Here is a 16,072-nt window from a genome sequence, read left to right on the forward strand (position 1 = left end):
TAAAAGATGTATAAATGTGTTTTTGGGATTGGGCGTTGGGGTTTACAAAAACGTATAAATATGTCTTTGGTATTGAATGAGTTAATGAGAGTTAGCCCTTTTTGGCGCCGGAGATTTTAAAATAAAATATTCAGTTTTGACATTACGATTTCAAAAGTTTGAAAATGGTTAGAGATACAGGTATACTGTAAATTAGCATGACCCAAAGTTTGTGATGGGAGTAAATTCACTTATCTAATTTGCATATTATGACATCACCAACCTCAGAATTTGTCAGATCCCTGTCTCCTTGATACCCAACAGGCTCATCAAAATGTCTGATGCACTTGTGATGCTCTTCCTCATCTCTCAAGCAAACCCAACCATCATCATCGTTGTTTACAGCGGGATCTTGAACACCACAGCGGGTTCTACCGCGTCTGCCGTGATTTCCGCGGTTTTATACATTCCCGCTACCCCACTCAACATTAGCGGTGTTTTGACCACCCGTGCTATACCCACCACGTCCCCTCCTGCCACCCTGAACACGGTGAAGCAAAGCATCGGCTCCAATATGCTTCTTGTGGACAGTCATGGCAAGCGGACTCGCTGCCGCCACGCACATCGGGTTCAAACTGTATAAACTCCTAAACTTGGCATAGAAACATGCCCATAAATGTTGCTCAGATTGAAGTTACATTTGTCCGTCATCTCCTGGTGTTAAGTAGTAACTACATGAGGCACCACATTTGCGGCTATGGCTTGTTAAATTCAGCAATGTTGCTTGTTGCAATTTTGCGACTTTGGCGCTTAAAGGGTTAACAGTTGCATATATCTTTATTTCACTTTATGCTGTGCTATATAATAGTCTGACATTAGATAATGGTGGACATGTGGATTAACAGTTGCATCTCTGTTTATCGCCCAGAGATGCAACTTGCACGACGTTAAAACGCTGTCTACACTGTTCCAAGTTATTATGCAAATAATACTTTAAAAAGAGTACAATTAGAGTACAATTTGAATGTTATTGAACAAACCTCCTAATGATAAAAGTATTTTTTTTTCAAAAATAAACTTAAAATGCACTGTTCCACATTATGCACAAGAGTTTCAAAGTATTTCACGGGTAAGACCCGAAAATGGTCTTGTTGAATTTGCACCATATTTACTGAAAGCAAACGCTATTTCAATCACTAACATTTGAACATTGAACATCCATTTGTCTGACAGAAACCTTTCTCATTATGCCTTTATCAGCACAAACCCGGCTGTCATCTGAATCAGCCACAAATTTCTTCACCGTACGAACGTTTTTGTGAATTATTGAATGTTTTCATGCCGTATCTAAGGGATTACAATATTTGATGCTTTTTGTCAGAACCTTTTTCTTTTTCATATTGTTTGAAGTCTGTGGCATGCTTAATGTGGAACATCATGTTTTTTTTTTTTAAATTGGGCTCAACTGGCAAACTAATTATGACAGTTGTCTGAGATTGATATCAATAATCCAAAGAACCCCAAGACACAATGCCATCCATGAATTTAATTGGATAACAAAACATTTTATGTTTATGATACTAAAATCCTATTTGCGTAATAAATTGGAACACACTGTAATAGTCTTATTAGATAATGGTGGACATGTGGAGTAACAGTTGCATCTATTTGACAAAGATAATTTACACAATTTTAAAATGCTGTATAATAGTCTTAGATAATGGTAGACATGTAGATTAACAGTTGCATCTGTCTTTATCTCACAGAGATGCAGCTTACACGACAAACGCTGGAATACGTTCTCTAAGACTTTGTGGAAAAAATAGAATGTTCTCCTTGAGGGGCCCTGACAGTGTGGCACTATAGTGTATTGTTATATTGTTCTACAAAGTCACAGTTTACCATGGTGTAAAAAAAAAAAAAAACAGTTTCTTTTGTCGTTTCTCCAGTCGTCTCCTACTGCAGCCGAGTGAGTGAGTGGGACTGGAAAAGCTGCACCTCGCTGTGTGCTTTTGTGTGAGAGGGAGGGCCCAGGTAGTCAGGCAGGGAGCAGCACAGAGAGAGACACACAGTGTATGACGATGATGCATCATAATCTGCTCGATTAACCGGCCCACCGATAAATCGGTCGGGTTCTAGTTATAACAGCATGAAATGATGACTGAAGTATAGCATGGTTTGTTGCATTTACAGCAAGAATACTTATTTAGATGTGCTGTGTGAATGACATTACAGATTCCATCCATGTCGCCAGCTCCTGTTGTTGATTATGAGGGTTATAGAAATAGTCGCCATTACAGGGACAATGTTCATCTGTGACGTCACTTAAGCGGCTTGTGTATTCAGTGATCCAGCAGCGCGGGAACGGCAGCAAGCAGCCCAATGGCCCAACAGCCCACTTCTATTCATTAACACAAAAGTGCTCCGAGGGGTGCTAATTGCATTAGGCGTCTTTATCTTCCTTGAGAGCCAGTGACTGTGTATGCATGCATGCGTTTGTGTGTGAGGGGAGGGTGTTTTAAGTAGTGGTGAGGCCTGACCAAGGAAGATTTGGGATGTTTGAGGAATAGAGGCCGTGTGACTTGTGGAAAGGCGTCCCCTCTGTCACCTTTGCAGCTGCTGGCAATGTCTTCTACCCCCCGCCCCAACACACACACACACACACACACACACACACTCGGGATGTGAACGGCTCACTTCCTTAGACGACGACAGCTTTGGGGAATTTACATGTGGCCTTGCAATTGCTCACGTAACTAGCTACAGTATGTTTTTCATGTTTTCTGTCTATTGTAAAGCAACACACCTGTAGCAATACATTTCTGTTTTCCTCTTTATGTCTGACAAGGAGTAGGAAGAAGAATCTTTTTTTATTTTTAATTTGTTATTTTAATAGATTGTAGTTTTTTTAGGCAATGCTTGAGACTGTTTTAAGAGTGAAAAAAATGTGTTTTGGTATATCGTGTACCTCAGTGGTCCCCAACATTTTTCAGCTCACGGAGCAATAGACCTAGGCATGTCACGAAAATCGATTCATGAAACAATAAAAAAAAAAAAAAAACAGGCAGATAATTGACACCCTCGATAAATTGACGTGTGTGTATGCGTGTGCTTCATCTGCTCATCTCTCTGTGCTACAGACTGGATGACAAGAGGATTTACTCTGCATCTGTCTGTGCGCATTGGTTCTATAGTTAAATGAACGGAGAGTGAGCCCTCATCTCATTCAGCCTCTTTGTGGAGGCGGCGCTACTAGTGAGCGGATACAGAGTGTTAGCAGTTAGCATCGTGAGGCAGCATACCCTGTGAATAGAGGCACTGAAGCCATGGTTTCTGAGGCCAATACCACAGCCGACAGTCCCAGTGTGGGTATATTTCTATTTTAAACAGAATGAACAAGGTAAGCACATGAACACCGACGACCGACATGGACAGTTTTCTCAACTGGGGAAAAAAAACTACTGATGGAGGTGTCTCGGGCAGCGGGCAGCCTTTGTCCTGACAGTCAACGCTTACTGAGGCGTTTGGTCGGTAAAGTAAATATAAACGAAACAGTGCAAAATGGTGCATGCTCACAGTGACACTCGATACATTGCAAAAGAAATGCAACCGTTAAGTTCGGTTATATGGCATAAATTTACATACCTACAGGCAACCTCTGTGGCAAGCTAATGTGGCTCACACAGGTACACCTTACTTGAGTACCATTTTGGTTCAAATGTGTATTACACCTCATTACAATAATTAATGAAAAAAATTGTAGCACCATTATCGGCCAGCAAAATTTTGATAGGACTACGGAGTGACTTGTTTCTGTCAAACCTCTGACAGAGAGGTGTGCTCCGGACCTCATAGTAAGCTAATACTATTGTCATGTGCCGATGTACAGTCTAAAACGGACTAATTTTACACTGTAATTGGATGGGAATGGCAACAACTTGTCATGCAACTTCAATGACATTATGGAAAGCTCTGGATAGTTCCTTTTAACGTCAACCCACCATGACGGAACATTGAACTTCGTACCTCTTTGTGAGCGCCCTGGCAATCTTTGATCCAGAGTTGTTCAGGTTGTCTTGGAATACATCTCCTGAGACAACCAGAACAGTACAGTTCGATTGAGTCAGTGCTCTGAGATTACATTGACCTGGATGAATGAGAATATTTACAGGCGTTTGACCCAGAGGTGACGTTAAGGTAAAATAAATTATAATTTAGCGTGCAGATACAACTTTGTCACTTCTGATCCGATTCCAATATTGCAGCCTTCAATATCGATATTGATCCGATAGCAACACAAAGCATGCATACTTTTATTTTGTAGTGTGGAAAATTAGAAAAGCACGAATCATACATACTTTTCTGACTTATTTTGTAGTGTGTAATGTTAGAAAAGGCTTGATCAAGTGATATTACTCTGAACAAGCAGCAGCAACAGTAGGTATGAGGAAAAACTCACCTGTTTATGCATGTGGTGTATCGTTTCATTGTCAATGTAGTGGCAGCTAGGCATAATATAGCAAGGTTTGACATGCTCAATTAAGCCTTTAAATCCGACATTACTCACCACCGACAGTGCTTGCTGTTTTCCTTTTAAATCTAAAGACTTTCTGCTGTCCCGTGGGAGTTTGCCTTGTGATGCCGCTTTTATGTTCACGATGAGGTTGGTGGTATTAAACTTTCCAGTTCTGTGCCACCACGGGACACTTGTGCATGACAAGTTTTGCACTCATCTGAAGCGTCTTTACTGCCACACAGTTGACATCATTCCTGCTACTTTGATAGCACCCTAATAAACACTGTTGTTGTGATCACATAGGCTCTAGCCGGTCCTTGCTAGATAGACGCAGTGTGGCGGAGTGTGGAACTGACTGCTTGTATCAGAGTACCCAATATCGGAGATTTGAGTTACAGGCTTATATAATCCAATGTTGTCTTTTTGCTGATCGAATCAGGACACTCCTAAAATAAATACTGTAAACTGAAGGGGTGTAAAGATTAGTTTTAATAACGTTTCGATTTGTATCACAATTTGTGGTTACCAATACGATTCAAGGACGATATGGTCTCATATAGAACGATACGATTCAGTGACTTTTTTAGATATAGACAATAACCTGTCTTTTGGACACCAGGCAGACTCTGCTTTCAAGAAGCCTCCACCTCCTGAGAAAACTGAGATCTTTTAATGTTAGCAAAGGCATTTTAACTCTTGTGTACACTTCACTCATAGAATCCATTCTTACATATAAAATCTCTTCCTGGTACAATTTTCTCACACTCAAACATAAAACAAAACTCTCAAGAATCATAAACCAGGCCAGTAAAATCACTCAAACACCTCAGACTCCCCTCTGTGAATTGTATAGGTGATCAGTGCTGAGAAAAGCCACTCTCATCACTGAGGATGCCACACACCCCCTGCACCACTCCTTCACTCTGCTGCCGTCAGGCAGACGATACAGAACCGCACTGGCCCGCAAAACCATCTACAAGAAATCCTTTATTCCAGTTGCAGTAACCATCTTAAACAGCGCCCGGTAGCACTGTTATTCTTGTATTGTAGTATTTTTTTTTTGTTTTTGACTTATGTTTTTGTTGTGTGTTTTATATTGTACTTCATTGAGTGAATTTTTATAAACCGTGTTGGAAGACAAATTTCTGTTTTATAGAACAGACAAAGTTCTATTCTATTCTATTCTTTTAAATCGATTCAGTAACTTTTTAGCCAAAAATTCAACCAGTGAGATTGTGAAATAAAAACATGGGGCCTATTGTACAAAACTAGGATGAGGGATTAAGCCGGGATATCTTGGTTATCCTGGCTCAATTTATCTGTGATCCAGTTGCACAAAAATGGGATCGTGGAATATGTTCTGACATAAGTTACCATGGAGATAGATTCTGTGAAGTTAGCATGATCAAGACCAGGCTAAGGTCCAGGATCTATTTCATCTTATCCCTTCTCTCCGTCAGTCGTCACCATAAATGGAAACCAATAATTAATCCGCTGCCCATTACGCATTATCACATTCAACTACACTTATTGTCATTATTTCAACATTTGTCATCATTCATTTCAATCATTGTACATAAAGGGTTTTTGATGCAATCATTTGTTAGATAATTTACACATATTATACACTGCTCAAAAAAATTAGAGGAACACTTCAAAAACACATCAGATCTAAACTGGAGGAAATATGATCTTGAATATCTATGCAGCACACTGGTCCATTTTGCTAAAATGTCATGGTAGCAACTCAAAATGATTCTCAGTAGTTTGTGTGGCCCCCACATGCTTGTACGCATGCCTGACAACGTCGGGGCATGCTCCTAATGAGACTACGGATGGTGTCCTGGGTGATCTGGGGGATCTCCTCCCAGATCTGGACAACTGTATCTGGAAATCTAAGTCTGCTGCATCATTTTTTCACTTTCATTTTTGGGGTGTCTTTGATTTCCCCCCTCTATAGGGTGATCATTTTCATTTCTATCAAATTATGTGGCATCATTTTGTTACTAATACATCACCTACTTATTATCAGGAAAGATATTCAAGATCATTTTTCCCCCAGTTTAGATCTGATGTGTTTTCGAAGTGTTCCTCTAATTTTTTTGAGCAGTATATATAGAATACGCATCCCATATAAATACAAATACACATCTATAAGATAAGCAATTATACAGTCTGGAGTTACATTTACACAATGCCACTCACATCACATAGCGCTCGAGGGGAAACCGGACGTTTACACGCTGTTGAAGCTATGAACGAGTAATTGTGATATGCTAATAAAGCAAAGAGTTCATAGATATTAGCGTTCTTGATTTGTTGAACAAGAAACAAACATAACATTAACTAACTATTTGAATTGGAATTATGATGGTTTCAGTGGAGCATTGAGTGTGTATTTGAGTACTACTTATGCACGAAGTATTGTAGATTGTCTCTGCAATACTTTGCTATGTTTTCTATTGTTGTTTTATGACTGGAGGTGTTGCCTTTCCTTTTTTATTTGCGCTTTTGCCTGCTCGTAAGCCTCTGAGGATTTCCGCTTCCGTCGGGGAAAAGTACGTGGTTCTCGTTGGCATGGTGAATCGGTGACCCTGTGATTGACAGTCGGGGTCTATTTAAGGAACCCGCGTACGCCTACCCACCCGGGATTGGGTTTACCCGACTTGGTTAATCAGTGTCTACTTGCGCTGGCTTGGGCTTTGTGCAACCAATTAAGCCTATGCGCTCTTGCTTTAGGTTGGTTGAGCTCAGCTTAATCATTTATCTTGGATTTCAGAATGTAGTTTTGTGCAATATCTAGTTTTGTGCAATAGGCCCCTGGATACTGAATAATACAGGTGAAGTTTCCTAGATCCTTGGTGTTTTTTTTGTAAGGGAATCGGGTATAAATTAATTATGGATATAAACAAGTAAACCGCAACTAATAGCAAATGCATTCATATTTTATTTGAATAAAGTGCAACCAACACTTCAGGTTGAATTAACTCAAGTCTGTGATGAATTCTGTCTGATAAAACATGATTTGAACTTTAATTTGACACCTCATTCACATCTCTACCCCAAGTATGAAAGAAGTTAGAGCAAATTTCATAGCAGGAAATAGTGCCTTTGGTTCCCATTGTTTTAACATTGAGTCAAGACAAAAGCTGTGATCGACCCGCGGACCTTGGAAGTACAACTGTTCTGCAAAATATACTTGTATAATGATTTAGGCTGTGACATTTTGTTTTAAAAGTCAAGAGTAGCAAATTACCTTTTTTTGATCATCAAAAAGTCCAGGGAAGAAGTGTCATTTCATGTAGGCCTCACTACACATGCCACACTACAATTGCATGTACACAGTAATCAGATCAGATTTTAACAACATTTCATCTGCAGATAGATATTGAAGTGAATTTATATCCTACATATCTTTTTATCTTGTCCTGAAACTCCAATACATGCGTTTGAAAGGTTTACACCTGTGAAGTTGGACTTAACTTTCGATGTGACTCGAAGTGGTCCAACACACACACACACACACACACACACTATAAAAGTATAAATCCAGTATAACGCATGGTGACGACATCACAGGCAGACTGAATCGAGTGTAGCGTCCGAGATGTAGGGTGTCTAGTGTCACTCTTCACAGGACAGAAACTCACGAACTTGTGCTCTTTGGTGAGGACGTGTCTGCTCCAGCCAACCACACTGTACCAACCACAACAGTCTCTTTTACATGACGTCATCTGCGCGCCACTCTACAGGCATGAATAATCAACTTATGCCAAATCAAACTGTTACACAAGATTTTATCACACGTCTTATCACACGTTACACGTCTTTATCATTAAAAGTACTAAAAACACAAATCCATAAAGCCTGCCATGCTTAAATCCAGTGTTTCATTTCCTAGTATCAATTCAATAGATCAATATATCTAGTCCTAAATGGAGACTTTGCTGGGCACAGATTGATGTAGTTGGATCATAGGAATATACAGTAAATCGATTCATCGATGAATCGCTACACCCCTAGTAGATTGGTTCCTTTTATATAACATACACATACACATACACAACTTTTTTGTGTTTTGTGGCCTGGTTTGTCCCTGCCCACGGGCCCGTACGGAATTAGGGAGCCCAGGTTTCCATAAAACATTTCATTGCTTTGAAACAATTTCAAGACTTTTGTTTTGCTTTAAAATGCGCACGCACCCCAGAGCTGTTTTAAAGTACTATAAAATGTTGGTCAGCTGGTTTGATTTGTTATTGCAAGAGTTTGAAGCTCCACTAACTTTTGTAAGTGACACAATGTTAACATTTGTTGTTTTTAGTGTTAATTATGTAGTCATTACATCCACCAATGCATGCAGCCTCATCCCTTTTTAGATGTGCTTATTTGCACTGCATTGACATCTTTAAGTTTAACTTTGCGTTTTCTATTATTGTAAGGTTGACAACAATAGAAAGATCTCTTTCCTGGCACAGTCGATTGAGCTCTCCTTGGCAAGCAAAGTGTCATTGTCACCTCAGCGGCTCTCCACCTTGTTTTTAATTGCCTCTGAGTTAATTAGCGCAGTAAGTGTGAAACAATGTTGTCAGACTCCTCCTGCACAGGCATGCTTCCACTCCACTTTCCACTCTGCCCCACCTGCTGGCCTGAGTAGAGGTGTCCTAGGTGAAAATGTGCAGCGTTGAAAACACAAAGATCATTCAGACATTATTAGAACTCGTCCAATCGAGGATTTTTGGGGCCAATAATGATTATGGGGGTCTGAAAAAAAGTCAATAACCGCTATATTGGCCAATATGTGAAAAAAGAACATTGATATACACAGGATATATACTGTACATCAACATATATTCTTACAATACCCCGAACGCGATTCAGCACGAAGTAGCAGAAGACTACCAAATGAAAATTAGGAAGTTTAATTAGTAGACTATCACCATAAGGATGATGTACTTTTAGGTGTTGCCACAAAATTGTATTTTTTTGCTTTGCTGGTGCTGGAGCCCTGGCTAACTTGCACACTGCACATGTTGCATCTAACGTAATGCTTCCACATCTTAGTCTTCCCCTCTTTCTGTCAAATGAAAATATATACATTTAGTGAATTTTGGTAATTAGCATAGAATTTAATACCATAGTTGACCATTTTAAAATAAATTGGATAATACATAGGCTAATTTGAGGTGTTTTTCAACTAATACATTGTTTGTCAAAGGCTTATTCACAAAAACATCTTACCAATATCAATGTATCAATGTATCAATGTATCAATATCAATGTGAATGTATGAGCCCCTGGAAATCCTGCATGGGAGTATGAAGTTAAGTGGGACACTTAATCAGATGTGTAGATCTGCATATATCTTTATTCCACCTGTATAGAACGGCCACCTGCCTATAGCGGCCACTGAAAAATCCCCGCAGAAAATTTGCGTGTTATAGACCCTGTGTATAGTGGTCACCTGTCTAACGCGGCCAGCGGCCACCCATTTTGTATCCCTTGGTCAATATCTGACTGCATATAGCGGCCAAAATGCCGACTCAAGCAGAAGCTTCATGCACGAAAAAGTTTCGTTTTTTTAAAGCAATGAAGCCGTCGTGTGTAGACTTTAATTACTGAGTCGTAGCTCAGTCACAATCATTCACAAGATCCACACAAACTGTCAGTTGTTTGACATAAAAAAAGCCGTCTTCTTTGGAGCTTGTTGCAGACAGTGACACCGTTTATTTCCTGGTGTGAGACAATGTGCACTGGTCAATACTGTAATGCCCCTTGTTGTGGGGAAGGAGAGACTCACGTCACCGATGCACTTTAATCGCTTTATTAACCTAGTAGACCTAGTAGTTCTTTACAACTGCGATTGGCTGGCGACCAGTCCAGGGTGTACCCCGCCTGTCGCCCGAAGTCAGCTGGGATAGGCTCCAGCATGCCCCCGCGACTCTAATGAGGAAGAAGTGGTATAGAAAATGGATGGATGGATGGATAGTTTTTTACAACTTTTACCCGCAGTCCCACAGCGCCCTCTACTGGTCAACATGTAACAGTATAATTATATGTATCTGCAAACACAACAAGCTTCTAATCACAGACATGTTAATACTGCATGTGTGCGCACAAATTCAAAATAGCCGGCAACCTGTCTATAACGGCCACCTGCCTATAGCGGCCACTTTTGCCGTTTCCCTTTAGCGGCCGCTATAGATAGGTTTGACTGTATCTGTTACGTATTCACCGATATTGATTGATCAGTGAAACGTCATTATCGGCCCGCTGATATATCAGTTGGGCTCTACACATTATGTGTGTACGTGTTAGCCTGGCAGAGCTACTCCTCCATCCATCCATTTTCCTCCGCTTATCCGGGTCTGGGTCGCGGGGTCAGCAGTCTTAGTAGGGAACCCCAGACTTCCCGGTCCCCGGCTACCTCCTCCAGCTCCACCCGGAGGACACCAATGCATTCCCAAGCCAGCTGTAAGACATAATCCCTCCAGCGTGTCATAGGTCTGCCCCGGAGCCTTCTCCCGGCTGTGCATGCCCAGAACATCTCACCAGGGAGGGACTAGATGCCAGAACCATCTCAACTGGCTCCTCTATGTGAAGGAGCAGCGGCTCGACTCTGAGCTCCTCACCCTATCTTTTAGGTTGAGTCCAGCCACCCTACGAAGGAAACTCATTTCAGCCACTTGTATCCGTGATCTCGTTCGTTCGGTCACAACCCAAAGCTCATGACCATAGGTGAGGGTGGGAACATAGATCGACTGGTAAATTGAGAGCTTTGCCTTCCCTCTCAGCTGTCTTCACCATGACAGCGACCGCATTACTGCAAATGCTGCGCCAATCTGCAATCAACTGAATCGACTTCACGCTCCAACCTTCCCTCACTTGTGAACAGTGAACACACGAGATACTTTATTTCCTCCCCCTGGGGCAGGACCTCATTCCCAACCAGGAGGGAGCAATCCACCCTTTTCCGACTGAGAACAATGGCCTCAGATTTGGAGGCGCTGAGTCTCATCCCAGAAACTTCACACTCAGATGCAAACCGTCCCAGTAAATGTTGACGGCCACAGCCCGATTAGGCCATCAGGACCACATCGTCTGCAAATAGCAGAGACCAGATCTTAAGGCCACCGAACTGGACTCAGTCGATGCCTTGGCTGCGCCTAGAAATTCTGTCCATGAAAATTATGAACAGAATCGGTGACAAAGGGGCAGCCTTGGTGGAGGCCAACGTTCACTGGAAACAGGCTCGACTTAATGCTGGCCATGCGAACCAGGCTTCTAGCACCCTGGAATAGACTTCCCCAAGGAGGCTGAGGAGTGTGATCCCCCTATAGCTGGAACACACCATCTGGTCACCCGTATTGAAAAGGGGGACCCCACACCGGTCTGCCAATCCAGAGGTACTGTTCCCGACTTGCACGCAATGTTGAAGAGATGTGTCAGCCAAGACAGTTCCTCATAGAAGGATAGAAGAAAATAGAAGACTGATGTAGCTCACCTGCAATACAGTACACACAGAACAGAATGTTTTGATCTGATAAGGGTTTACTTTCACTCATTTGTGTGTAATTAATAAATGCAGGTTCAAATGGGGTGGTTATATTGGCCATTAAACTATTTAAAAAATCACGCTGATTTTAATACATGCTTTTATGGCATTACAAGCTTTGTGGAAATATGTAGTGTTGAATTGCAACTGTTTTTCATAGCAAGCAATTAAGATCAATAATGTACCATTCCAACACAGACTTTTCAGCATATACATTTTAGGGTTTCCCCTAGGATTTTCTTAAGCGGTGGTGGTGAGCTGCATGGGACTGCCATCGCTGTGTTGTGCCGCTGCTGCGGCTGTAATTAAAAAATAATAATAATGGCAAATCATTTTTTTTATGGCGTAATTATTTAATAACTTATTTACCGTTTTTCAACAACCAGCAGAACATGAACCGAGAACATTGCAGAACTGTTAATTTAATGGCAACGTTGCTGAGAGCACTTAAAGGGAGTGTCTAAAATGCCTCCTTTTGTCAGCTGACCTATTTAGTCCAATAGTACTATGTGACTAGTACAAAAGTACAACATTTAGTACTATTTGGCACAAACCTAAATTTAATTTGATGCCCGTTTTTAGAGTAAAACTAATACACGGGAAATGAATTGTTCAATAATATATTTTTTGTTCAAAATAACACAATTAACAAAATCAAATAATTTAAATATTTTTGTTATAGAAATGTGTGGTATATAAAAAGTATAAATTGAAAGTCCAGGTTTATGGTAGCACAGGTGTATACACCTTGCGGCATTATTAAAGCTAATTTGACAAAAAGGAGAGGTGAGCTATTTTCTGTGACTGCCAACATTTAATTATAATTTGTTTACAAAGTACATCTCCACTCAGTGTGCTCATTTGTCAATAAATACATGTTTGAATGGAACACTTATAAAACTACTAAGTGGTGAAGCAAATCTTCTTTGGTGAACTACTCAACATCAGCTGGGGAGCTACCGCTGGCATACGAGGTACCTGTTGGATACCGCTGTGGTAGCATCACTGTGTCTAAAGCAGGACACACGTGTTTATTGAACTTAGTCACACATCTCGTGTTTTGAAGACAATCCATAAGTAGCAACGATAAGTTAGCATGAATGTGATAGCCACTTCTTGCTCGACCATGATCAAGCTAGCTACCACCAGTGAGGCAGTGCAAATGGGTAAAAGACGCCAGAAAGTGGAATGAGATTGAAACGTGAGCGATTACACACGCTTGCATAGATAGGCTTTGCATGTGACAAGCTGTAGTCAACAGACTACACATTTTATGGAGTATTTTTTTATTTGCACGATAATAAGGAACACTTTGAACGTCAACACAAGTGCCTCAACATGAGTAAGTGCCGACACGGCAGACAGACGTTTCCGGTGTTTCCGGCATGTTTATCAAAATAAAGCACAGCGATACATTTTTATGATATTTTAAATTGTTTTCAAACTAATTGTGTGTGTATATAATACGCTCTATATGTGTCTAAATAGCATGTGCAGTATATACATTCACACAATATATTATTTAACATTATTTTCAAGTACATTTCTAAGGTGTGGTGGCTTTTATTTATAGTGGCAGGCCGCCACGATCAATTACATGTAGCGGAAACCCTGCATTTTAAAACACACCAACAGCACGCAGCACAGATATTCAGCTGAATTATCCTGTGCGCCTCATTTTTAGGAAGCTCTGGACCAGGGGCGGCAGATTTCCCCCATCGATATTTATTCATTTATTTATTCATTAGTTATTCATTTATTTATTTTATGATGTATTATTTCCTGATTATGTATGACGTCAATGCAAGGCTATGCTATCTTTTAAAATGTTTACCTCACTAAATGGCTAATTTAATCCAAAGTAAATCCAAGTCAATGATCCTCAGTATGATAGTAGCGTGTTATTGGTTTTTAGGCCCAAAAAAATCATAGTTAAAGATCCTTTACGCCTGGGGTCTCAAACTCAATTTACCTGGGGGCCACTGGAGGCAGAGTCTGGGTGAGGCTGGGCCGCATCAGGATTTCCACAAGAAAAGATCTGATAAAAACATTCCAATGTTCTCGAATATCTTTATTTTTTGACACAAAATAAGATGAAAAAATTTTAATGAACAATAACAAAATAAATCAACCAATCAGTTATAAATAAAATGTATTTATTACTGATAAAATAATAATAATAATCATACGGCAGATATAGACGACTGAAAAAAAAATTAAGAATAAGAAAATACATCAACCAATCATTAATAAATAAAATGTATTTATTACTGATTGGTTGATTTATTTTCCAATTAATAAATAAAATGTATTTATTACTGATTGGTTGATTTATTTTCTTCTTAAAAAAATTAATCGAAAATAAGAAAATAAATCAAACAATAATAAATAAATAAACCACAAGAAAGAAAAGAAACCACATATAGTTGCTGACTAGAGAAAACTAGTTATTTGTATTCAGATTCAAATGTTTGTATTAACAGTTCTTTGTGAAAAGTGGAATATGGAGAAAGCATACCTTCTTCCCCAGGGTTACAGAAACAAGGAAGAAGGAATATGAATATGAAATATGAATGAAGAAAACTGGAAACACTAGAGGGGGATAGGAGGAGGGGGACAGGAAACTCCATAGAGATCCATTAAGTGATGTACTGTAAAGGTGTGTCAAAATAAAAACCAATCTTTGTGTAATTATACATAAAAGGAGAAATTAAAAGTGCACTGTTACATAGGTCAGAGTTTCAGAGAAGAACAAACACACAGCAGCTCTCTGAGCGCTATCGGCCATGATCGAGATCGCTACAGACAGACATAGGCTGGATCACAGCGCTTCCTTCATTTCTTAACGAAGATCGGTGGCTTCACGGCTTCTCTTCCGCCCAGCTGAGTGGAGGAATGCATGAATGAGCGAGTGAGTGAAGGCGGGAAGGTGTTGGACGTACTGCCCGGCCGAGGTCCCGCCCTCGAGAGCCATATACCTCACCGTGATTGGTTCGTTCAGCCGAGGTCCCGCCCTCGAGAGCCATATACCTCACAGTGATTGGTTCGTTCAGCCGAGGTCCCGCCCTCGAGAGCCATATACCTCACCGTGATTGGTTCGTTCAGCTCCGCACACGACAAGTGTCATTCGTTTCGAACTTGCGGGCCACACTAACAATAATCTTTCATATTAAGACGGGGGCCACAAACTATTGTCCCGGGGGCCGCAGTTGGCCCGGGGGACCTGAGACTTCTGCTTTACGCAGTTATGATCCTTTCAAAGTTGTACATCAGGGTTGAGAGCATGCCTTGCAATTGCCAAAACCCCAAGGGCAGTGTTTGTTTTCTGTTGAGTCAACTCTGATAAACCATGACACTCAAAATGAAAACAATTAAAGAGAGACAGTGTTAGTAATCGTTGCAAGTTAGCTCTACTATCGGAACTAAACAATATGCTACAACAGTCACTTTTGAACTTTTAAACCAGACTTTAGGACCTACTGCAAAAATGCTAGTCAAATATCTAGTATTCGACAGGAGCGCTTTGCCTTTTTGAAAGACCGAATGCAAAAACGGTAGTCGCAAATTCTCTAGGACTGCCTGCTATTTGTAGGAATCTGCTGAAAATGTTAGTCACTCCCAAGTTTGAACTGAAATCACAGACTAGTCTGAGGTAATTCAAGGGTCACATTTGCCCGCAAGCTGACGGTCAAATAGCAAACACAAACATCTGACATACAGTAAAACCTAAAACCTATATCTGTAATGAATAGCTCTTTGTTGTGTGAAATGGAAATGGTTGTTTTTAATGTTGGAGGTGAGCACATTGGATGGAACTGACATTATTGCTATGTAACCTGATGTTTTGTTGAAGTAACTCTGTTGTATGGCTTATACAGTATATTGTACAATATAATGACTCAAGGATGCTGGATGGGATACATTGTTTTTGATGAAAGGTTTTCTAATGGGCAAGTTTGCAATTCTTTGATTGCTCAGGCATATTTAATATTGCCAGTGCTTTTATTGGTGCAGTGGCAGTGAGA

General features: G+C 40.4%; 1 protein-coding gene across 5 annotated transcripts in view; it reads left to right on the plus strand.

Moving 5' to 3' along the window:
- Positions 1-16,072, plus strand: part of tcf3b (transcription factor 3b) — a 52,948-nt gene that overhangs the window by 14,272 nt on the left and 22,604 nt on the right. The window lies entirely within an intron of this gene.

Source organism: Dunckerocampus dactyliophorus, chromosome 10 (assembly GCF_027744805.1).
Source record: "Dunckerocampus dactyliophorus isolate RoL2022-P2 chromosome 10, RoL_Ddac_1.1, whole genome shotgun sequence".
NCBI classification, from domain to species: Eukaryota; Metazoa; Chordata; class Actinopteri; order Syngnathiformes; family Syngnathidae; genus Dunckerocampus; species Dunckerocampus dactyliophorus.